The sequence below is a fragment of the Piliocolobus tephrosceles genome, chromosome 3 (assembly GCF_002776525.5).
Source record: "Piliocolobus tephrosceles isolate RC106 chromosome 3, ASM277652v3, whole genome shotgun sequence".
Lineage (NCBI taxonomy): Eukaryota > Metazoa > Chordata > Mammalia > Primates > Cercopithecidae > Piliocolobus > Piliocolobus tephrosceles.
Window position 1 is genome coordinate 135,923,996 of NC_045436.1, and position 24,833 is coordinate 135,948,828.

Consider the following 24,833-nt stretch of genomic DNA (forward strand, 5'->3'; position numbering starts at 1 on the left):
GGACATAGGCATGGGCAAGGACTTCATGTCTAAAACACCAAAAGCAACGGCAGCAAAAGCCAAAATTGACAAATGGGATCTAATTAAACTAAAGAGCTTCTGCACAGCAAAGAAACTACCATCAGAGTGAACAGGCAACCTACAGAATGGGAGAAAATTTTTGCAATCTACTCATCTGACAAAGGGCTAATATCCAGAATCTACAAAGAACTCAAACAAATATACAAGAAAAAAAAACAAACAACCCCATCGAAAAGTGGGCAAAGGATATGAACAGACATTTCTCAAAAGAAGACATTCATACAGCCAACAGACACATGAAAAAATGCTCATCATCACTTGCCATCAGAGAAATGAAAATCAAAACCACAATGAGATACCATCTCACACCAGTTAGAATGGCAATCATTAAAAAATCAGGAAACAACAGGTGTTGGAGAGGGTGTGGAGAAATAGGAACACTTTTACACTGTTGGTGGGATTGCAAACTAGTTCAACCATTATGGAAAACAGTATGGCAATTCCTCAAGGATCTAGACCTAGATGTACCATATGACTCAGCCATCCCACTACTGGGTATATACCCAAAGGACTATAAATCATGCTGCTGTAAAGACACATGCACACGTATGTTTATTGCAGCACTATTCACAATAGCAAAGACTTGGAATCAACCCAAATGTCCATCTGTGACAGACTAGATTCAGAAAATGTGGCACATATACACCAAGGAATACTATGCAGCCATAAAAAAGGATGAGTTTGCGTCCTTTGTAGGGACATGAATGTAGCTGGAAACCATCATTCTTAGCAAACTATCACAAGAACAGAAAACCAAACACCGCATGTTCTCACTCATAAGTGGGAACTGAACAATGAGATCACTTGGACTCGGGAAGGGGAACATCACACACCGGGGCCTATCATGGGGAGAGGGGAGGGGGGAGCGGGGAGGGATTGCATTGGGGAGTTATACCGGATATAAATGATGAATTGATGGGTGCTGACGAGTTGATGGGTGCAGCACACCAACATGACACAAGTGTACATATGTAACAAACCTGCATGCTATGCACATGTACCCGAGAACTTAAATTATAATAATAATAAAAAAATTAAATTAAAAAAATAACTTTGGGCCAAATAAAATATATTCATTTATTTTTTAGGTGTCTGTTGTTTTTCCCACTAATCAAACTTTCAATAGACCTTTCAATTAGTTTAAGCCCATCTTAAGAAAAAAAATTATTGAGTAATTATTTATTTAACAAAATAGAAATCCATCTTGCAGAGCGTAGTATCTCTTTTAGTTTTTCTATGCTTAGGTTTTACTTTGAAAGTGTGTGGGGATTGAAAATAATTTCCCTTTTGTATGTTCCAGTTGAATTGAGATTATCAAGATTTTTAGGTTGAGAGACATGAAAAGGTCATGCTAATGAAATAAAAAATATGTGATGGTTTGTCTATAATATCTTCATCTTTCATGGACATATAATAATTAAATTTAACAAAGAAAGTGATACATGATTATAAATCTTAATTTACATGTAAGCTTTAAAATATTAAAATATTAAAAGCAGGCTAGATATTGGAAAAGGAAACTTGTGAAAAAATGTAGACTATCACTTATCTGGATTTACATTATTGAAGCTATTATTTTGGAAATCTATACAGGTTACTAATATAAGAAAATATATAAGATGAACCCTTACTGCTACAGCAATTCTTGCTTTTAAGATATTACACAATACTATAACTTTGAGAATATCATTCAAGGGTGTGAAATCACTACACATTTTGACCATATAAAAAATTTAAATGTTTTTTTATTAAAAAAACTAATCATAATGTCATTTTTAATTATCTTAAACCAGACACAAATATTCAAATATTTTTGGTTTGTTTCTTGCTATTTGTGTAATGGAGCTTGAGGTTAATACCAGTTCAAATGCTTTGACTGAGAGAATAGTTGGCCTATTCACAGTAAGGGAGTTTATAAAAGTCTTTTTAAATTTTGCTTAACATTTTATTAAGAAAATAATAAAAAATATAAAAAACGTGAAAGAATTTTACAGTGATTTCCTCAAATATCCAACACCTAGATTCCAGAATTAGCATTTTCCTATTCCTGATTTATCACTGTTCTCTCCAGCTAGCCAGTCCCCTATGCGTTCACCAATCCATCTTATTTTTTGACGTATTTCAAAGGAAGTTGCAGACATCAGTGTACTTGCCCTCAAGGGCATACATAACATTAAATAGAGTGGTGAAATCTTTTATTAGCAAAAGAACTTAAAAATCACATTGTTTAGAGAGGAAAATAAAGTCCTTGGATTTCTGAAGAAAAAAAATAATGTAATTGCAATTGGACACTTGGATAAATTTCAGTGTTTTATATCTAAAGCTCAGAAAAATAAAGACACATTGATGGCACTGCTTATAATGATGGTACAAAACAGATCTCTAAGCCCTGAAATTTTCACCAACAGGAAGAGGGCTTATAAAGTTGTCTATCCCCCGAGAAGGGCATTCATCTCCAAAGCCCATCTCTAATATGGCTGTAAAGGTTTCATAGCTCTCTCTCTCTTTCTCTCCCCCCCCACCCCCCGTCTCTCCCTATAGCTAAATCTAGACAAAGGCAGAAGAAATGGAAGAGAGGTTTCATTCTACAATGACAGAAGTTATTCAACTGACCTGGCTGTTGTCTCAGCATTCTGGATAATTTACTAACCAGTCAATTACCTCCCCAGTAAGTGAAAGGCTGTCACAGGCTATTTCTAGTAATTTCTAGAAATCCAAGTGCTAGAGAAAGTAAAGTTCTTAGCACTCCCACTACCAAAATATAATAAAGAACTGTCCATGTGATGAGGAATTAGTTGATTTGTCCCTTGGCATTCTGAGCACATCAGAGTAAGTGTACTTTTAGGAGAAAATATTTAAGAAACTTTGTGAATGCTGACAGGCAAATCATCTTGGTGTCCATTTTGCTAATTCCGTGTTTGACCTAACTACATGCATAGCATTTTCTCAGTGGGTTTAACATCCAATACATTTCATGGAAGTCCATTTTTTTTCCCCCTAGACTTCCATTCATTCAGTAGTGAGCCCTGACCACCTCTGTTTACTGCTAAGGATGGTCTCATAAAATGTTTCCTCTCTGATTGGTCTTTATTTATAAAAATATGGTCTTGCCTTTTTCTGTCTGTCTCAAGGCAAGACAGAAGGGTTCTATTAGACCCCTGAGCTCTCTTGAAGCTGAGGATTCTAAGCAGTGATTCCTGTCTCCTGGTGTTCACTGAAGTGCCTTTCTACCTCCTCCCACTTTCCTATCCCACTGCTATGGTGAGGACTTTAGCTACTAATGAAAACCTGATTTAGGAAAGATAGAAGCTTGCCACTGCATCCTGGCTCTGAGAGGGGACTCTTCAAGTCGGAGGCAACTGTAAACAGAGGGAGACCTTGGGGAATATTGCCAACCACTGCCCAAGTAAGCATGGGTTCAATGGAGGAGAATCCAGATCAATGGGGACATAGGAATGGGACTAAGAAACCTCCTGTCTCCTACTGGACAGGCACACCTCAATAGTTGCAGGACTAGGGCAAGTTACAAATGGAGGTTTGTATACTTTCAGTCTAAACATTTAAAAGTTGTAAATCAACTTAACGAACTATTAAATCATATTCTCCGATCTTCCCAGACATACTTGTGTTAAAATCTGTAAGGTCAGATGTGAATTAGAATTCCTGGACTCCTCGGAGGGTTGAGCCTGAACATGGCAGCTCACGAAGACCAATTCCCAGCCACAGACTGAAGTCTACCCCACTTTTCCTCTAGCCCCAGTCTTACCCCATATCCCCAGCCTTTCTGTACAAGCTCCAGTCACCACACTGCAAACAGCTGTTCCTTGATTGTTTCCCAAGTACAGGGCTGAATGAGTACTGTAACTTAGTCCCTTCTGAGAGCACAGACTCCTGTGGGCACACCCTTTGGGCCCACAGATTCCTTGCCTAGTGGGCAGGGATGCAACCGGATATTGGTCAGATCAGGGCACTCTAAGCATAGTACCCTTGTGCCTAGCCCAAGGCAGCTTTTCAGGAATGCTCATGTACTTCAAACTGAAGCTCACATCTTACAGAAATGACAAAATTGGCAGGGCACTCCCTGGGGTTCAGCGGTTCAGTTGTTGTATATCATGTTGATACAACTGCAAACAAAATAGACATAGTCCCTTCCCTTGTGTGGCTTTAGGTCTCAGTGTCAGGCAGACATAAAGCATGCCAATACTTTGACCACAAATGTAGTAAGTACTGTGAAGGAGAAACACAGGGTATCAAGAGGGCATTCAACAGGAGGATCTGACTTGGTGTAGGGGCAAAGAAGGCTTTCTTAAGAAGTGATTTAAGCCAACACATGGAGGATGAGCAAGAGTTATTTAAGACAAAGGGACTCAGGAGTGGGTAGTGGGAAGGGGGTCCGCACACAAAGAGTAGCATCATCAGAGACTCTCAGGAAGTAGTATGGCAGAACTGAAAGCTGTTATTTCCAGACATATGCAGCATAAATCAGGAACAGGAGTAGAGGTGAAACTCAAAAGAAGAGAATCCCTGATGGGTAACTTATTACCAAGCTGGAGAATGACGAGAACTAAAGTAAACTGAGTTTCTACATGGGCCAGACTGCACTACATACATGGCATATGTAGTATGCAATGGGCCATTGTAGACAGTAGACTATACTACATATGCAAAGTTTGCAGTATAGTCTGGCCCATATAGTATGTGTATATATTCAATCTGCATAATCTCCTTTAGCATTGAACATGAGCTTTGCCCACAGAGCTAGGCATCATTGTTGCTAAGTTCAGACAGAAAATGGTATCAGTTTGTTGGGTGGTCTAGGAGTTACTTCCACAGATTTCTGCATGGGGGGGTTAAGACAAGAGAAGTGATATCCTCATAAGGATCTGTTTTGTTGACTTAGGTGCTTAAAAAGAGTACAAGAAAGGGTAAGTCAGGAGACGTGAAGGGAGAGAGGGAAGAAAGAAGGAAGACAGGAAGAAATCTCCTAGTAGTTTTTGTGTTTATATTTTTAAAAAACTTGTGAAAGCTTCTTCAGATAGGACCTTGAAGTGTGGTTTATTTCTGAAAACTAATAAGACAGGGTGCTAGCAGTAGCCCAGTCCAGTACAAATAATGTGGTGGTGCAGTTGGGAGTAAATTACTATAGCATAGAATGACTCTTAAGAGACATGGGGTCTGAAGTCAGACCACTCATCTGAAACTTCACCTTACCACTTCCCTGCTGTCCTTGACCATGGGCAAGACATTTAACTTAGCCAACATTTCTTATCTATAAAACGAAGCTCATAATATTACAGCCCCATGAGTGTGAATTAGTTCAACTGTTGTGGAAGATAGTGTGGCGATTCTTCAATGATTTAGAACCAGAAATACCATTTGATCCAGCAATCTCACTACTGGGTATATACTCAAAGGATTATAAATCATTCTACTGTAAAGACACATGCACACATATGTTTATTGCAGCACTGTTCACAATAGCAAAGACTTGGAACCAATCCAAATGCCCATCAATGATAAACTGGATAAAGAAAACGTGGCACATATACACCATGGAATACCATGCAGCCACAAAACAGGATGAGTTAATGTCCTTTGCAGTGACATGAATGAAGCTGGAAACCATAATTCTCAGCAAACTAACACAGGAAGAGAAAACCAAATACTGCATGTTCTCACTCATAAGTGGGAGTTGAACAATGAGAACACTTGGACACAGGGAGGGAAACATCATACACACCTGTTGGGGGTAGGGGGGCTAGGGAAGGAATAGCATTAGGAGAAATACCTAATGTAGATGACAGGTTGCCAGGTGCAGCAAACCACCATGGCATGTGTATACCTATGTGACAAACCTGCATGTTCTGCACATGTATCCCAGAACTTAAAGTATAATAATTTTAAAAAATGTAAAAAAAAATAAATAAATAAATAAAAAAAAAATACTGCCTCCCCATAGAACTGTAGTGTTTAAATTAAATTCAGTTTTACCCTTGGATGCCTACCCAGTAGTAGTTCTCCATTTTTTTCCTTGCCGAAGGATTCTTTTTTTTTTTTGGAGATCTGCAGAACCCAAGCTCAGGGTAGCTGAGCTCCAGCTCCAGGCCAGGGAGGTCAATCACAAGAGGTCCCTCCTTTTGCTAGAGATATGCAGGAACTCATTCCTTCTGCTGTTGCCAGTTGTTGTCTCTATGTGTGATGTTGGAAGCTGTGGCAGACATTCTAGAGCCATAAAGGGAATTGGGCAAAGTCAGGCCAACCTGCCAACCATAGCAGAGTAGAAAGAAGAGAAGAACCTGCACGCCCAGTGACATCATATGTCCCCTGAATTAGCCAAACCTGAAGCCACTTTACCTCTGGACTTTTTGTAATCTGAGATAATAAATGTTCTTGTCGTCTAGGTCATTCTAAGTCAGGTTTTTTTTTTTTGTGGGAAGTCAGGAACCTTGAATGGATGGACCGGCTGAAGCCGCGACAGAAGAACATAAATTGTGAAGATTTTATGGACATTTATTAGTTCCCCAAATTAATACTTTTGTAATTTCTTATGCCTGTCTTTACTGCAGTCCTGAACATAAATTGTGAAGATTTCATGGACACTTATCACTTCCCCAATCAATATCGTTGTGATTTCCTATGCCTGTCTTTACTTTAATCTCTTAATCCTGTCATTGTCTTTGTAAACTGAGGAGGATATATGTCACCTCAGGACCCTGTGATGATTGCATTAACTGCACAAATTGTTTGTAGAGTATATGTGTTTGAACAATATGAAATCTGGGCATCTTGAAAAAAGAACAGGATAACAGGGATGTTCAGGAAACAAGGGAGGTAACCTTGAACTGGCTGCCAATGAGCCGGATGGAACAGAGCCATGTTTCTCTTCTTTCAAAAGCAAATAGGAGAAATATCACTGAATTCTTTTTCTCAGCAAGGAACATCCCTGAGAAAGAGAATGTGCCCTGAGGGTGGATCTATGAACAGCCCCTTTGGAGGCATCCGTCTTTTATGGTTGAAGCCGAAGGGATGAAATAAGCCCCAGTTTCCTGTAGCATTCCCAGGCTTATTAGGACAAGGAAATTCCTGCCTAGTAAATTTTGGTCAGACAGGTTGTCTGCTCTCAAACCCTGTTTCCTGATAAGATGTTATTCATGACAATGCATGCCCAAAACTTCATTAGCAATTTTAATTTCACCCCATCCTGTGGTCCTGTGATCTCATCCTGCCTCCACTTTCTTTGTGATATTTTATTACCTTGTGAAATATGTGATCTCTGTGACCCACACCCTATTTGTGCACTCCCTCCTCTTTTGAAAATCGCTAATAAAAAGTTACTGGTTTTATGGCTCAGGGAACATCATGGATCCTACCGACATGTGATGTCTCCCTCGGACACCCAGCTTTAAATTTCTCTCTCGTACTCTTTCCCTTTATTTCTCAAACCAGCTGAAATGTATAGGAAATAGAAAAGAACCCAAGTTAACCATCTGGAGTGGGTTCTCCTAGGTTTTCTGCAGTTTTGCAGCCCAAATCATCCCTCTGGGAATACCACTACAGAAAGTCGTTAGTGTACAGTAAAGACGTAATTATAAAGCAGAGCTGGGAAACAGTGCATAAGATGTGGAGGCAGGAGATGACAGTTCAAGTGTCAGCTCCTGGGCCAGAAATTGGTTTCGTTGGCTGTTGCTCATTCCTGCCATTGGTATTGATTCTCTCACCATCAGGGCTCTTCCTTTTTGGGGTGGTGTCTCAGTCTTCACCCAGGCTGGATTGCCCTGGAGCCATTATGGCTCATAGCAGCCTTGGACTCCTGGACTCAACTGATGCTCCTGCCTCAGCCTCCCGAGTAGCTGGGACTATGGATGCATGCCACTGTGCCCAGCTATTAGCCTTGGGACTCTTGTTGACTCTTTCTTGCCTTGGCCTATGGTAATGATTAATCTCTTCCTACTTGAGCTGACTTCACCTACGCAGTCTTCCCTGCCCAGGAACTTCTCGGCAGAATAACCAGTGGGACCTCTCCTCTCCCACTCCCAGCCCACCCTGCCCCAGAATTTCATCCTTCATCTACTATAGTTGCTTCCAGAACAGTGATGCCCCTCTGCCAATTCTGTACACTCTGCACCAGCTTTGCCTACTCTATTTGTCTAAGTAAAACTAAGGGGACCTATTACATTCTTGAGCCAAATTTACTCTAAACTAAGCATGAGTATGAGGAGCTAAATACTGACCCTCACACCTCCCAGTAGTCATAGGCTCTGGAACAATGGTTCTTAGGGAAAGGGCCTTTTGTTCCCAAGAGGACATTTGTCAATATCTGGTGACATTTTGGGTTGTCACAACTGGGGGATGCTACTGATCTCACAGGGAGAATCTAAGAGAGGCTTCTTAGCACCCTAAAAAGTAAATTATACCTCAATAAAGTTGTTTTTAAAAAGTTAAGGTCAGGTGTGGTGGCTCACGCCTATAATCCCAGCACTTTGGGAGGCCAAGGCAGGCGGGTCACTTGAGGTCAGGAGTTCAAGACCAGCCTGGCCAACAAGGTGAAACCCCATCTCTACTAAAAATACAAAAATTAGCTGGGTATGGTGGCGGGCACCTGTAATGCCAGCTATTTGGGAAGCTAAGGCACAAAAATCACTTGAACCTGGGAGGCAGAGGTTGTAGTGAGCCGAGATTGCACAACTGCACTCCAGCCTGGGTGACAGAGTGAGACTCCATCTCAAAAAAAAAAAAAAAAAAAAAAAAAAAAAAAAAGTTAAAAAATGTGTCAAGCAATTGACAGAATTGGAAGAAGTCAGACAATTCCACAGAGTTACAGATTTTAGCACCCCTTTCTCATCAAGTGATAGAAAAGTTGGGGGGAAGTCAACAAAGATGTAAAAGATATGAGTAACTATCATCCTCCATACCTAACTGGCAAGTGTAGGAGACTATACCCAACAAGTGCCAAATATATATATATATTTCAACTCAGCGGGTCAAAAGCAGGGAGATTTTGCTGCCAGAGGACATTTGACACTGTCTGGAAACATTTTTTATTTTCACATCTCAGAAGATGTTGCATCTAGCAGGCAGAAGCCAGGGGTTCTTACAATGCACAGGGCAGCTCCCCACAACAAAGAACTATCTAGCTCGAAATGTCAAGAGTGCTGAGGCTGACAGCCTTGCACCAAAAAAGTGAAAATACTACAAATGCATCATATCCCTAGACTTTCACAGCTTTGGAGGGTCCCCAGCCCTCCTTCCCCTACCAGCTGCAATCCTACATCCTCCTGCTGAATTACGCTTTTGTATTCTGTGTTGCTTTGACACAAGAGGAGGTCTCCCTTGCTCAGATGTCACTTATCTACTGTGCTTCCTCTGGACACTTTTGATTTTTTAAAAAGGACTATATGAATAATGAAAGCTTACTTCAGGGACAAGAACTTTTGATCTTCCAGGCCTTTGCCTATTTCCTGTAGGATTTTGCTCTCTCCTTCCTCCTCTTTGGCATAATTCTAAAGCCATATAGCCGGTCCTTAATCAAACTGTTTGTAATGTTAGTAGACTGTAGCCTCAGGAAACCAGACCATATCTTAAATTTATGCAGAAACATAACACGTTAACAATGAGGGTGGCCCTCATTCATCATTCCAGTTAAACTTTATTTTTGTAGAGTTTCCTTTCAAGATTGTAGATTATTGTACATTCTGGGGCAGAAAGTGAGAGAGGAGAGTCTGTCCATGATAGAAAAGGAAACAGCAGATTTGATCTCTAGGAGGTAAAATGAGAGGTTAAGTCAGATCATCTAATTCTATGATTTGTGAGATTAACCTGGAATTGTTTATTAAGTGACCTCTGAGTCTTGAAACTTTTAAGTAATGAGAGATGAGCGGTTACTCCTCCAAAATAAGCAATGTTAGCCTGGGCCTTGAAGGATTATGTAGTTGTGGTGCCAGAAGGTCAAAATTTGGAGCTTCACTTTTGTGTTCCATAAAATGGAAAGCAACTTTTACAACTATGACCTCAGATCTTATAGTGATTTAGAATTTCCCAGAGAGATTTCACCCACGTTGTGATTTCATTTTTTCATCATCACAGTGACCCTGTGTAGCAGGCAGGTCAAGTATTACTACCCACATTGGGTTAAGGAAGAATGCAAAGCTCTAAAGGTTAAATGACTTGCTTAAGATAAACAAAACTTAGAGCTATATTACTTCACTGAGAGATGCATGACTTTTGAATATAACCAAATGTTTCCGATTTCCCCAGAACAACTAAGATTTAAAACCATCGTTTCTTTATCCTCAATATGTTCCTTTGTCAGAAAACGAATCATTCTTTTTAGTCAGAATATACAGTCACTGGAACATTGAGCTGGAGTGGCCAAGTAGGAATTCTTTCATTTATTCATTAAGCAGCCTGATTATTTGGCATGTGCTATGTGTGATGTTTTATACTAGGGGTTGAAAGGAAGGGAGACAATGATGAATATAAAATGAGGTCTTTGCCCTCAAATTGCATATAATCTTTTAGAGGATACAGACAAGTAAGCTACCAACAGTCACATAAGGCAGCAGGACTTGAAAGGAGTAGAAGACAGTTTGTGGACTACAGTGAGACAAGCAATTCCCTCTGCCTGCAGGGAATGGGGAAGACTTCATCAAGGAGGAATCTGCATATAAACTGGGCCTGGAAGGAGCAGAGTTCGGAGAAACAGAAAAGATGAAGAAAGAAACATTCACTTCAAACTCTTAATATTCCTGGTGAAGCTCTGTCCAAAATTTTCAGTGTAACATTAACATCGGTGCTCTCAATTCTTTATTTGACAGCATCTTAGACGGCACAACCGCTGCCAGTTTTTTGTTCTTTATGAGGCAGTCTCATTCTGTTGCCCAGGCTAGAGCACAGTGGTGTGATCATGGCTCACTGCAACCTTGGCCTTCCTAGGCTCAGGGGATCCTCCTACTTTAGCCTCCTGAGCAGTTGGGACCACAAACACACACCACCATGCCTGGGTAATTTTTGTATTTTTTGTAGAGATGGGGTTTGCCATGTTGCCCAGGCTGGTCTTGAACCCCTGAGCTGAAGTGTGATTTGCCCACCTTGGCCTCCCAAAGTGCTGGAGTTACTGTTCACTGCCTTATTAATAGAAGGGAAGCATTTTGCCTTTTCCTTCTCCGAAATGAGTGTGTCCTCTAGTTAAGGACACAGACCAAATGGAATTTTTATAAGGCAAAGTTATTTTTCATTTCAGTTTTCAAGGTCAATGCAACCTTGATCATTAATCTTTTCTGTGTCTCCTTCCTTTCAGTATAACCTGGTAAAAGTCATATATAGACACACACATACACTTTCTTCCCCTATGTATCAGGCACTGTGAACATATATAACAATGATTTAATCTCCATAGTCCAATGGTATTATTACATATTGTATTTCCTGTTTTACAGTTAGGAAAGCTGAAGTTTATTGAGGTAGAGTAATATGTTCAAAATTACACAGATTTAAGTAAGCGACACAGGAATGAGAGGTTTCTGGTTCACTCAAAAGCCCATGCTCTTTCTAGGATGCTCTACTGCCTTGGGTTAATTCTATGAAAGAGAATCACACTGTGGCAGAGTGATTCCCTGAAGATGAAGGCTCCTCCTAGGAGAATGCATACAACAGGATCAAAGAAGTACTAGTAGTGTGGCGGTGATTTTTTTCCTGGCATTAACTGGCATGAGCAGTTTTGGCATGTTGGATATTTAACTATCTCATATCAACCATGATCCTTCTTCCCCAGAATCCACTCTCCTTTTAAAAATTCTAATAATGGAGCAGACTCCCTCCTACCCCTGGACAATTTCAGCAGAGCACATGGCTATGACTTCCATCTCTAAGCTTGTTTTGCAGCTAGGTGTGACCTTGTGCTTTTCTCCAGGATGGAATGTGAGCAGAGTACTGCGAGCTGCCTGGGTATCACATCCTTCAAGAGAGAGTGCCTGTTCTCTACATTCTCTCTTTTCCCCTTCCTGGAAGCTGGAATGAGGTGCTGCTGCTGGTGGTCTTCCCTGATAAGATGGAGCAACAAGGGAGAAAGAGCCTAGGTCCCTGGACAATTTGGTGGAGTGCTATTCTGGCCACCCATCTACCACTGAGCAGTTAGCAAGAAACTACTATCTCATTTGAGTCACTGTAGTTTTTTGGTAGCCTAAATTATTTACTCATTAATGTAATTTCCATAATTCAAGAGCACTAGTCAACATTTCCTAGAGTGTCTAAACTGCCACATTCCAGATCTATAAAAACTGCATGTTATGATGGCTTGCCCCCAAAGCATTCTGGAAAAAGGCCTATTTGCCTTCCGGCATTATGAGGCTCAATCTCTAAACAGTGTCATCTGACTGTTCCTCCTGCTTTAAAAGTCTGCTGCAGCCTTCAGATGCAGACTGCATTCTGCATATACCTAACATCACATGGTTAGAGTCCTTAATCACTCTTACATCCAAACTTCTAATCTTATGAGAATAAGTCTGCTTTCCCATGGCTGAGCAAAATGGGTCCTATCACCATGACATGTGCCCTGCAACCTTCCAATCAAGTGAAGGAAATACACAAAACAAATGTGAGAAATCTCATCACCCATATTCTAAAACACACAGATTTTATTGTTCGTTATCAGGGCTCATTGCCCTTGGCTACTGAAAGATTCCTAAGTAGATGTGGTGTACTACCTGTTTGAACTCGGGCTTCTGAATTTTGCTCTAATTGCTCCTGTCATTCATCGTAGTCCTCACCAGGAAACAGCAGAAGTCACACTTAGGATGTGAGACCGTTACAGGAGGCCTAGGCAAAGATGCATTGGATTTATATGTAAAATGGATGTCCCTGGATTGGCATTGGCTGTTGATTTGGGTGACTACAAGCCATCTTAGATGAAAGTCAGATATGTTATTTAGGTATGACTTGTTCTAAGAGAATGTGTTGTTTGGTAGAGCTACTCTATAATTAAGACCCAGCTCAATCTAACCCACTAAGGCCTGCTATTTTGCTCTGCTTCTTGTCCAGCTTATCCCTCTGGCTCTGGATGGCTGGTAAATTTCCCCTCACCACCAGTTTCTAGGACACTGGGACTTCAGCATGAATGGACCACAGCATATGTATTATCTCTGGACAATCAGAAGTTAAACTATGAGTGCAATAGTTTAACTTTGAGTTTCCCAGACTCCTTTGAGCAACTGACAAAATTGACAGAAAAAAATATGTTTACAAAATAATTTTGTACACCATTTCAGGAATGTGCATACAACTTCACGAAGCCCATCCATAAATCTTCAGGTTAATAACTGATGCATCTGTGCATGGTTGGTACTATTGTGTTTACATAAAAGATATCACAATATTTAATATGATCATGGACTAAGTTGAAAATTCCTTGAGGACAAGAGTTATAGTATGCTGACTTGGTACAGTTCTGTGTAGTAGGTGTTTTCAGAGATGTATAGAAAACCAAGTCTCATAGCCTTGATTTTTTAATTTGGCCTAAATATTTCCATTCAAATGCTTTATTTTTAGAAATATTGAGAAAATCAGGTGAGAGGGAGAGTGAGGAAAGTGGTAGGAACCCAATGTCCGGGAATTCTCAATTCCGTCCATATGTAAATCATTTAACAGCTTGCAAATGATTTAGCAGCTCATCACTGGTCCCAGAATAAATCTTTTTATAGGCAAAATCCTGCCCCTTTTACACTTTTTAGGAGATTCAGCCTAAAACTGATGTAATATTTTGAGCTGTTTAATTAATTTTGCTTACTGGCATAAAGATCCTTTACTTGATTCAATTAAAAAAATAATTCCCCACCATTTTCTTGCCTTCTGTGGCAGAGACTATTAGTTATCCTCCAGTACCCATTTTCTCCTTTCTCAGTAGAGAACTCCAGGATGTTGGCTGGACACAGGATTGCCCAGAATAAAGACATTTCCCAGCCTCCCTTGCAGCTGGATATGGCCATCTGACTAAATTCTGGCCAATGGGATGCAATTGTGTTCTATAACAATTAGGAATTATATTTAAACAGTGGTGTGTAATGAGGGCTTCCCTTTTCTTATCTCTGTTAGTGAGAATGTAGGGTATAAAAAAGAGCCATCCTGGACTACAAGGTCCAGATGCATTTGAAGATAGCAGACCACAAGGTGGCAAGAGCCAGGGTGCCTGTCACTGTGGAGCTGCCATATTGGTCCTAAACTGTTTCAGGCTCCCCAAGACCACCCCCACATTCAAGGTTTTACTAGAAGGACTCAGCATGTCATTGCACTCATGCCTAAGGTTTATATAGCAATGTGGTAAGGATACATGGCTAGATCACAGGGGGAAAGCACATAAACAGGGCCTGGAGGAATCCATGTGCAGGACTCCTTATGCTCTCTGACTCCCGCGAGGAGCTCACTCTTCCACCATCAACAAAAATGCAGCAACTTGTGTGTGATGTTTCTGCACAGAGAAACCCAGGCAGGAGCTGGTGTCATGTTAGATACCCTCTGTCTAGCCATGTACCAAAATTCCAGAATGCCACAAGGAAAGCAGTCTTGGTACTGTGTTTAATGTTTGATCCCAAATTTTTAAAAATCACCTCATCTATTGGAAAATAGTACATGTTGTGGCAGACTGTTAGTTGTTTCCCAATATCAGCTAATTGTTGACTAAGGTCACCCCAAGAGTTGTATTCCCAGATGCCAGTCAAGGCTGACCTTGCAAGCAACCCTTTCTAAGGAGAACAGCCTCAGGCCTGCTGTGTTAACTCTTCTGCACATGGAGAGTCTCTATTTACCTGAAAGAGAAATATACTTTAATCTTGTTTAAAGCAACGCTTGTGTGTATGTGTGGTGGGGTGGGGGTGTCTTTTGACCACACCTAATTCTAATGAATACCCTTCCCTCTTCATATATTTGACACCTAGGTAGAACTTAATCTTGGTGTCCAGCTTAACAATGGAGGTCAACGTTGCAGCCTGGTGAGGATGTGCTGATTCAGGAACACATGTTTTCGTAACTCTAAATTCAGCAGAGAGCATCAATTTATAAAATAACCTGCGTTCCCAAGGCTCATTTGTAAACTGACTAACACATTAGCTCATGAAGTAAACCTAAGATGACTACATGAGGTCGAGTCTAAAGTGGAATTGGAGGAACCAGATTCCAGTCAAGAACTTGCAACTTACTTCCTCCTACTTCTATGAACCCTATAGTGGAACAAGCAATGACCATGCCCAGTGAATGCTTGGCAATGACATTTCTCCAGCTTATTGTAGATCAGATGAGTCACAAAATCTCTGTATCATTTCAGCTTCGCTATGGTAGTTCACACAGAGAAGCGATGCACTTTACAGATCTTTCTATATCAACATTCAAGCTCCAAAGAACAGAATCATAAATTCATTTTTTTTTTTGTTTTTTTATGTTAGTTTGCTTTCTAAGTGGAGGGACCCTAACCAATTGTCTCATTTGATAGAGGAAAACTAATACATCTCACAAGACCCAGCTTGTTAGCAAAAGTGGAAATAGAAATCTGTCCTCTTGGTCCCCATTCATACATTCATATACCACCCTGGTGAATCATTTGTGATGATCTACTCATTCACCCAAACTGGGAAAACTGGAGCCTCTGTGAAAACAGATCTGGGCACATGTCCAGTCCCTAAACATTGGCTCATTGACTGAACTCTCACATTGTGTGGTACCTTCAGGAATAAGAAGAAAAGTCGTCTAGTAGAGCAGTGTGGATGGACAGAAGGCAAATCATTACGTGATATTACATTTGCTTCATGAGTATTTTAAATAGTGCCCCGGGGATAGTAAAAATTACCTTGCAACACAGGAAGTGGCTCAATCCCTCTGTGATGATTATAACCCCAGGACTTTCTCTTGAATCTATCTCAGACATTTATTTGGCATATTCTTTTGAGGTACTCCTAAGGTATTTATTAACATTTAAGCCACTAATTAATTGTCATGCAAATTAAACAATATTGCAGCTTTCACAGGCTTGTGTGGGAACTTGATAAATGTGATCTGAGGACACTAACATCTATTTATCAAACCAAAAAATATTTTCCAGTTCCTGAATAACAACCTCTTTTAAAGAAAAGTGTATACGGAGTGTGGAAGTGTGGAAACTCTAGTACTAAGAAGCCAATGGCTCAGTGGGTTTTCTGGATCTTATTTGGACCTGGTGGTGGGCATGTGCTTTCTTCCCACTTATCCAAGATTGTGTGCAGTTTCATAATTGGGTATAGCATAACCATCACATTGAAGAGCAATGCTTTTTTTTTTTACCTAGTGGTAATGCTGAGCAAAGAATAGGAGTTTTATGAGTACAAAGAAGAGAATTTTTTTTTTTTTTAAATCACCAAAGATCAAGCCACTTTACCTAGGAGCAAGAGGGATAATGGTGAAGGCATGAAATGGGGTGTCACATTGCAGCACTATTTACAATAGTTGGAACCAACCCAAATATCTATCAATGATAGACTGGATAAAGAAACTGTGACATATATACATTGTGGAATACTATGCAGCCATAAAAAAGAATGAGTTCATGTCCTTTGCAGGGATATGGATGAAGCTGGAAGCCATAATTCTCAGCAAACTAACACGGGAACAGAAAACCAAACACCACATGTTCTCATTCATAAGTGGGAGTTGAACATGGACACAGGGAGGGAAATATCACACACTGGGGCCTGTTGGGGAGTGGGGGACAAGGGGAAGGAGAGCATTAGGACAGATACCTAACGGACACGGGGCTTAAAACCCAGATGAAGGGTTGATAGGTGTAGCAAACCACCATGCCACATGTATATTTATGTAACAAACCTGCACATTCTGCACATGTATCCTGGAACTTAAAGTAAAATTTTTTTTAAAAAAAGAAATGGGGAGTCACAGATGAATCTAAGCGCTCACTGGCTGTGTTACTTACTTTACCGCTAAGAGCCTCAGATCTCTGTAAGAGTGGGGTAGTATTACTCATGTCTTAGAGCTGTTTTGAGGATAAAAGTGAGAATATTTATGTAAACATCTGTGGAGAGTAGGGGAGGACACAAAGAAACCCAAGCACGCTTTTACCAACTTACCAGAGGGAAAACATTATTGAAAGTATAGGAAATCAGCCACATAAATTGGGAGACATATGTCAAGATTTTTTTTTTCCCAGATCGAAAAGAAATATAGCACTTTTACATTTCTACAAATGACAACATCTCAGTCACACCACCACTTCCCAGATGGCCTTCTGTGAGTTGGCCTGTGCCAATTCGTTTGTTTATGTGGACATCTTACAAAGGTCATGGTATTGAAGTTCTTTTCCTCTTTCAGTTCCTTAACATACTTACGTGATTATTTATGGTTTCTTTCTTGCTAATTTTTTGTGATGTAAAAATTCTAAACCGGGGTATGTTTACCAACCACCTGGCTCCAGCTCTCAGGGCCTTTGCTGCTTCAACAGAGCCTGCCCTTTTGTCTCCCCATCTCCCTCCTTTCTCTTTTCTCTCTGCCCATGGTCTCTTCCCTCATGGGTTCATCGCTCCTAAGATAAATGAGTCCCCGGGGTTCCAGATGAAGATAAACAATCTTTCCCTAGAACAGTGTTTCCAAACCATGGGACATGATTCTAGGTGATTTTAGATGACACACAGATGTGCCATTAAATAACATTTTGCTACATACTGAAAAAGCCATTCCCTTTTAATCCTCTTCTAGTCCTTTAGATTTCATGAAAAGGAAAGTTTTGGTTTAGTACTATTACGCTTTTAATGCTTCTCTAACACTCACAATCTTCATTTTTTAACAAAGAAAGAGCAGATCTCAGGGTCAGAGTCTTCAGCACATAAAAATTTCATAACAAAGTTTTGTTTTTACAGTTTTTAATTTTTGCTAACATTTTCGATGTATGCCAAGTGATATATCATTTTCCATTTACAATAATAAATAATTGTGTTCCCTTTCAAAAATAAATTTCACATTAGTAACAATACACAGAAATCTCCTTTTAAAAATAATATTTCTTGAATTCAAAAAGTAGGTGACTTGAAGAAGCAAACAATAGTACAGGTAGTACATGAATATGTTACAACTGTGAGGGTGGTACTTAGATGGCTAAAGTTTGTCTGTTAGTTCAAAGCCATTGAGAGAAGCAAAATGTGGCAGGGAGGCAGATAGGTGCTGCTCAGAACAGGCTGGTTTCTCTAAGCAAACATAGGAGCCATTTATTCCTCTTCTTGTTCCACCGATACTTACCACCACTGTCATCATCATCACCATGGCCATCACCAGTCCCTCGATCATCACCTCCATAACTGCCACTACCATCACCTATATACAACTACGTACTGTGTTAACATCTTACCACCTTCATCACCATCTCTCTGTCCACACTGCTATAGCCCAAGTCTTTACCACCACAGGCCTCTGTTACTGCAGCAACCTCCTGCCTGGGGTCCATATTTCCAGTCTTTCTTACTTCCAGTTCACCTAAAGATACATGCAAACCCCATTTAATTCCATTAGTTTGTTACTGTGGAACTGACAGTCCTTCCCACTGAAATAGTTGATCAAATCTAAATTCTTCTGCCTACCTTTCACGACTCCCCGTTCTCTCCTCTTTCTCTCTTCTTTTCTGTTTTCTCTCTAGAATGACCCCCCCCTGCACATTTAGGTCACCATAATTTTCCTGTGAATGTTTTTCTATGCCATTAAAGGTTTCTCTAAAAGCACAATTTTTAATAGCTCTAAAGTATGAATGTTCTACAATCTATTTAACCCTTTATTATTGGATACTTTAGTTATGTTCATTTTCTCACTGTAATGAGCAATGCTGCCATGAAAATTCTTGTATGTAAACAAGGATCGCACCTTTTATCTCTTTCTTATTTCTTTATCTTGCTGGAAGCCAAACAAATAATCACTGATCAAGTAAAGCTTAAGGGAAAACAAGGACATTCTGAAATGTCCCTTTAAACAAGAATCTTGAATTGTTGAAAATAAAAAATGTCTTTGGATCTGATGACCTTGTTTCATTTTCTGAGCAAAGAGAAGTAGAACAGCAGCGAGATGTCATGGCTTTGCTCTTTCAGAAGCCGACAGAGATATTTATTGCCCAAGTCTCACAAATGCTGAAATTGTGATTGGAAGCGTTTCAGCTTCCTGCATAACCCTAGGAGCCTCAGGTTGCAGGTCACTGGCCTGATGAAGTGACAGCCTCTAGCCCCAACTATCTGTATACCAGTGGAGATTAGAAGCATGTCCTGAGACTGGTTTGGAGAAATAAGTTATTTTTCTTTGGTGGGAAACAGGGGCAAGGCTGGTGAGAAGACACTGTTGTAAATGTGATATAATCCAGCTGTCCAAACATGAACAAGTCAATTCAGCCAATCATCCATTCCCCCAAATCCAGATGTTTGCCGTTTTACCATCTCAGACTATCTTTTCTTCTATTGAGTGTAACTTGTACTATGTTTGTCTGAGTAGCATTTGTTTTTAATTAGAAGACATGTATTTTGAATCAGCTGGGACTCCTCAGCTGTATCACATAGACACAGCCTATGTTATTAATAATCTTTAAATCATAACTGCCTTTTGCTTTGTGGCAAATTGCTGAGGTTTTCATTCCATCTCAGAGTTCAAATATAAGAAACATCGAGACTGCACTAAAATTGGAGTCGATTACTATTAATAGTATTTGTTAAAATGCAGATAATTCTATTCTATCTAAACATTCTGCAAACACAAAATTCCCACAATGGCAGTGGGCTTTTAATATTTGCACATCTTTGTGTGTGGAAGTCTCCAACTATTATGTTTCATAGTTAGACCTGCTTTCAAATAAATTCCATCCTAACATGTGGGCTTGCTAAGGTCATGAACAGTGTCTATGAACTTAACTTCCTCATCTGAAAATTAGAGGATTATCAATGTTATTGTAAGAATTAAATATCATAAAATATTTTAAACACACAGCAGAGTACTTAAAATGTAGTCTATATGTAAATATATGCTGATTCCTTCCATTCCTTTAAAAATCTCTAGACAGGAGTCTGCCTTTTCTAAGTGGTTATCTGTTCTTACCTCTAGGAGACTGAAGCACACTTTCCACAGGTTTAGATGTAGAGCTTTAGTTCTTCCGCCTGAGAGACAGTGAGCAAGAAAAGTAAGGGAGAAATGCTGGGTATGCTGAAAGCAAGTGAGGACTGTTCTGTAATCTCATTATGCTTCCTTGTGAAACACAATTCTAGACCATTCTCTGCACTGACGTTTTGCTTGCTGAGAGCATTCTCTGCAGAGAGCCTGTTCTCCCCCCTGTCAGCTGTCCTGTCAGTGCCTACCGCCTTCCCTGTCTTCTGGTTCTTTTCTTTCCTCTCTTGGCTCTTTTCAGGTTCTCTGCTTTGCTCTGATCTGCTTTGCATGGTTCCTGGCTCCTGCTTTCCCCTCACAATTACCACCTTGCAGCACCACCTTGCTTCAACTTCCAGCGGTTTTTGTCCAGTCTATGAGTCCAATTTAAGGTGAGACACACGGCAAATATTTGCAGGAGAGAATCTGAGAGGTCCAGCAGTGGGTATTGTCCTCCAGATCATGCCTCAGGACTCCCTGAGACCACCAGAAGGCTGGCCACCACCCAGAAGCCGGCCCTCACCTGGAGGCTGGCCCTCACCCAGAGGCTGGCCCTCACTTGTAGGCTGGCCCTCACCTGGAGCCTGGCCCTTACCCAGAGGCTGGGGCTCACCTGCAGGCTGGCCCGCACTTGGAGGATGGCCTTCACCTGCAGGCTGAGTTTCACCTGGAAGCTGGCCCTCACCCGGAGGCTGGCCCTCACCCACCAGCTGGCCCTCACCTGCAGGCTGGCACTCACCTGGAGGCTGGCTCTCACCTGCAGGCTGACTTTCACCTGGAGGCCGACCCTCACCTGGAGGGCCCTCACCTGGAGGCTGACCCGCATCTGGAGGCTGGCCCTCACCTGGTTGCTGGCCTGCACAGGTGCAGCATGTCCCCCACTTGGTTTCCTGACCCTTCTCAGACCAGGAAGAAGCTACACCTAGTCTCTGCTTTCTCTAGTCCCTACTGGCTCTGCTGTCATTTTCTGTTCCTAAGAGCTCCAAGCATGTATATTCACATGAACAGAAAGTAGCTTACAAAAACAGTTAACTGGTATTGACCCTGTACACCAGGTATTCTGCCAACTGCCTTACATCCATTATGGACTGAGGGTTTGTGTCTCCTCAGGATTCACATGTTGAAGCTCTGGTCCCTAGTGTGGCTATATTTGGAGGTGGGGCTTCTGAGGAAGTAATTAAGGTTAAATGAGGCCATAATGAGGAGGATTATGATCTGATAGGATTAGTGTCCTTATAAGAAGAGACAGCAAAGTGCTCACACACCACAAAAAGCAAGCAGGTGGCTATCTGCAAACCTAGGCCAGAACACTCACCAGACACGCACCCTACTGGCACCTTAAGTTTAGACTTCCACTCTCTAGAACTGTGAGAAAATAAGTTTCTATTGTTTAAGCCATCCAGTCTTTTTTTTTGTTACGATATTTTTTATGGCATCCTGAGAAAACTAATACATGCACTAGTTAATTTAATCCACTCAATAATCACATTAGGTCTTATAACTGTTATTCCCATTTAAAAGACTGAGAAAATGGAGGCACAGGGAGGGCAAGTCATCTACCCCCAAATACCCAATTATTAAATGGTAAAAGGATTTGAACCCAGATAATCTCAGTCAAGAACCCAAGTTCTTAGCAACTCTAGTTTTGCTTGGGCCTATTCCATCAAACCAAAAATAATAATAATAATACACCCTGCTTAAGTTATGGATGAAGCAAACTTCTTTCAAAGTGTAAACATGGCAAAGGTAATTTTGAAAAAAAAATTGTTTTCTGTTCAGAAATACTGAATTTGACTTAAGACACAATGACAGTGAAATAATGAACGAATAGTGGGTTAAATCATTGGCTTTTTTTTTTTTTTTTTTGAGGCGAAGTCTCGCTCTGTCGCCCGGACTAGAGTGCAGTGGCCGGATCTCAGCTCACTGCAAGCTCCGCCTCCCGGGTTTACGCCATTCTCCTGCCTCAGCCTCCCGAGGAGCTGGGTCTACAGGCGCCCGCAACCTTGCCCAGCTAGTTTTTGTATTTTTTTTAGTAGAGACGGGGTTTCACCGTGTTAGCCAGGATGGTCTCGATCTCCTGACCTTGTGATCCGCCCGTCTCGGCCTCCCAAAGTGCTGGGATTATAGGCTTGAGCCACCGCGCCTGGCCTAAATCATTGGCATTTATGAAATTTTTATTGAGCTCAAAATCTTTTTGATTTACATAATTACATTTAATATTCACTAATTTTCAGTTTCATAAACATATTTTCAGATTTTCATTCATTGCTAGTAAACCTTAAATCACTCTGCCATGCAATCTCAGCTGAAAAGACACAGGTCCTGCTCTGAGGAGGTCACTCATGGTGGGGAAACAAACATGTACACCAGGGCATGGCCTGACACATTTACACAATAAGTATTTTTTCAAGGCTCTACCATGGGCCAAGTGCCATAAAAATGATGGTAAGAGGACTAGGAGTTTGCAAGAGTGTGTGTGTGAGTGTCTATGTGAGAGTGTGTGTGTGTCAGAGTGTGTGAGAGAGTGTGTGTGTGAGTGTGTGTGTGTGTCTGTGTGAGAGTGTGTGTCTGTGTGATTGTGTGTGTGAAAGAGAGTGTGTGAGAGTGTGTGTGAATGTGTGAAAGTGTCTGTATGTATGTGTCTTTGTGTGAGTGCGTGAGAGTGTGTGTGAGTGTGTGAGAGTGTGTCTGTGTGTGAGTGTGTGTGTGTGTGTCTGTGTGAGAGAGTGTGTGTCTGTGAGAGTGTGGGTGTGTCTGTGTGAGAGAGTGTCTGAGAGAGTGTGTGCGTCTGTGTGAGAGTGTGTGTGTGTCTGTATGTGTGTGTCTGTGTCTGGTGAGCATGGGTGTGAGAGGGCTATCAGAGAGGGAAAACAATGTGAAAAGCGTTGAAAGTGTGAACAGATCAACAGTGTATGTGTATGTGAGTGCATGTGTGTAAGTGTGTGTGTGTGTGTGTGTCTGGTGGGCATGGGTGTGAGAAGGCCCTCAGAGAGGGAAAACATTGTGAAAGGGCTTGGAAAGGTGAACAGATTGAGCGTGTGTGTGTGTGTATCTGAGGTAGTGGAGGTGGTGGGGCTGGGTGTGGATAGAAGAGGCCATTCAGGAGAGGAAAGAACTTGTGATGCATGATGAAGAGGTTGAACAAGATTAATTTTTTCTATTTTGTTTTTGGTGTCTTCTCTCAGTAGAAACCAATATTTTACCGAATGTGAGACTGAAGTTATAGGTGTAAAATCTTGACAGTTAGAAAATTATTTTTGTGCTGTGCATTTAAACTTAAGCAAGGCTTGCTTCATATGTGAGGGCATGCACAATATCTCAGCTCCAGTCCTTGTGGCTGGCTGAATGGGAAGATGCTGAGCCAGCTGCCTAGTGCCACCTAGAGTGAGGAGGATACAAATATCTATCAAAGCAACATGAGCACACTGTTTTGTAAAAATCATATACAAGGTGCTGGGTGCAGTGACTCACGCCTGTATTCTCAGCACTTTGGGAGGCCTAGGTGGGTGGATCACTTGAGCACAGGAGTTCGAGATCATCCTGGGCAACATGGTGATATTCCATCTCTAGAAAAATACAAAAATTAGCCAGGCCTGATAGCATGTGCCTGTAGTCCCACCTACTCAGGAGGCTGGGGTGAGAGAATCACTTGAGCCTGGGAGGTTGAGGCTGCAGTCAGCTGTGATTGCACCACTGCACCCCAGCCTGGGTGACAGAGCAAAACTCTGTCTCAAAAAAAAAAAAAAAAAAAAAAAAAAAAAAGAAAAGGGAAGTGTCTTATACAAGGAACACAATGCACCCTGTCTCTGGCCAACATCTTCCCAAGTTCAGCTTGGGAAGAAGGGATAATTATTAGTATCTGTTTTGAATTCTTTTCATGGATCCTCCATGTCAGTAAGTACACCACTATACTCCTTAGCAGTTTTAGAAATTATCTACTAATTTCCAGCTCTGACAGATGAGGGATTAGCTCACCTGAAACAGCTCTTCTGCCATTCATTCTCAAATAGTTACAATATTCTTTTTTCTTTCCTATGCTGGTTACCTTTGAAACTTTAAATATTTACATCATTATTTCTTGAGTTATCAAGTGCAGGAATTGTTTCTCAACTTTGCTCTTTATAAGATGAAAATAGTCTCCTTACTCCTTACTGCAGGGTTTATCTCTCACTTTATCACTTACCTTTGCCATTTGTAGTTTTCCACTAACATCATCATGGCTGAAACATTTAGATTGCTTTCTGTGTGCATAATGAAGGTTTGTACGTGGGTTCAGTCTAACTGTACAAAGTTAGTAAATCATGGTTACATCATTAAGAGTACATACAGATTGTTCATTACAGGGTCAAATAGTTGGCTTTGATTACATTTTTCTACCTGATGTAGGTTTTTTTTTTTTTTTTTCTGTTGTTCTGATTGCCTTTTCTCCCCCTGCTTTTTGTGTTTATTGCCTTTTTTTTTTATTATTATACTTTAAGTTCTAGGGTACATGTGCATAACGTGCAGGTTTGTTACATATGTATACATGTGCCATGTTGGTGTGCTGCACCCATCAACTCGTCAGCACCCATCAATTCATCATTTATATCAGGTATAACTCCCCAATGCAATCCCTCCCC